Source organism: Neopelma chrysocephalum, unplaced genomic scaffold (genome assembly GCF_003984885.1).
Source record: "Neopelma chrysocephalum unplaced genomic scaffold, ASM398488v2 Primary Assembly neopelma1_81892, whole genome shotgun sequence".
NCBI classification, from domain to species: Eukaryota; Metazoa; Chordata; class Aves; order Passeriformes; family Pipridae; genus Neopelma; species Neopelma chrysocephalum.
Genome location: NW_020912919.1, coordinates 1 through 1,311, shown reverse-complemented (window position 1 = coordinate 1,311; position 1,311 = coordinate 1). Strand labels below are relative to the sequence as shown.

Genomic DNA, 1,311 nt, shown 5'->3' with positions numbered 1-1,311 from the left:
CCCCCTTACCCGGATGTGGGCGGGGCCTGGCGTCACCCGGGGGCGGAGCTTGCGCTGGGCGCCCTCTGCTGGACACGCCCCCTCCTCCTGCTCCTCCTCCTCCTGTGGGCGGAGCCAAAACTCAAAGCCACGCCCCCTCCACCAAAGCCACGCCCCTTCCATCGGCCACACCTTCAAATGTGGGGGCAGAGCCAACAGAGGAGGCCACGCCCCCTCCCGGACCCCGCCCTGCCTGTGGGAGGAGCCAAGACAGAAAGCCACACCCCCTCCCAAGCCACACCCCTTCAACTGCCCCACCCACACTCCCTGTGGGCGGAGCCCCGACCCCAAGCCCCACCTCTCCCATTGGCTCCACCCCCTTCTAACAGAAAGGGGTGGAGCATCCACCCTTGGCCACGCCCACACTTTTACCCATTTGATGCCATGCCCCCTTCTTGACCCCACCCCCTTTTGGAAGCCACACCCACTCCCTTCCCCTGCAAAATGGGCGGGGCCTCATTATCATTTGGCCCCGCCCCCTAAACTGGCCCCGCCCCCAAATCATTTACACAAGGGGCAGAGCCTCTGCTTGGACCCGCCCCATAAGCCACACCCCTTTTCCCAAGCCCCTCCCACCCCTTTACCCACAGGGTGGAGCCGCCCCCCTTTGGCCACGCCCCCTCCCTTGGCCACACCCACCTCCTTTTGACACAGTGGGTGGAGCCTCCATTTGGCCCCACCCCCCCAAGCCCCACCCACCCCATTTACCTACAAAAGGGGTGGAGCCTCCCTTTCCATTGGCCACGCCCATTTCCCACCTCATTTGCATCTCCAGGCCCCGCCTCCAGCCCCACCCACCTGTGTTGGCCTCTGCTGTGGGCGTGGCTTGGGTGAGGGGCGTGGCTTGGGTGCCGATTGGACACGTCCCTTTCTGGCAGGGGCGGGGCCAGGGGAGGCTCCGCCCCCTCGGCTCCCGGCCAATCGCTGACTGCGGCGAACCTGGGGGGAGGGGCAGGAGCCCAAAACTCACCTGAGAGCCCCAAAAACTCACCTGGGACCCCCCAAAATTCACCTGGGAACCCCAAAACCCACCTGGGATCCCCAAAATTCACCTGAGACCCCCCAAAATACACCTGGGAACCCCCAAAATTCACCTGAAAGCCCCCAAAACTCACCTGGGACCCCCCAAAACTCACCTGGGACCCCCAAAATTTACCTGGGAACCCCTAAAATACACCTGAGACCCCCTCAAAACTCACCTGGGACCACCCAAAACTGACCTGGGACCCCCAAAAACCCACCTGGGACCCCCAAAATTCACCTGGGAACCCC

General features: G+C 63.7%; 1 long non-coding RNA gene across 1 annotated transcript; it reads right to left on the bottom strand.

The window, feature by feature from the left end:
• Positions 1–1,025: 1,025 nt before the first annotated feature.
• On the bottom strand, positions 1,026–1,303 carry LOC113979508. The gene is made up of 3 exons (XR_003537889.1): positions 1,288–1,303; positions 1,176–1,233; positions 1,026–1,091 (listed from the first exon to the last, which is right to left on the bottom strand). It is a non-coding gene; the product is annotated as an uncharacterized LOC113979508 (long non-coding RNA).
• Between the last annotated feature and the right edge of the window lie 8 nt (positions 1,304–1,311).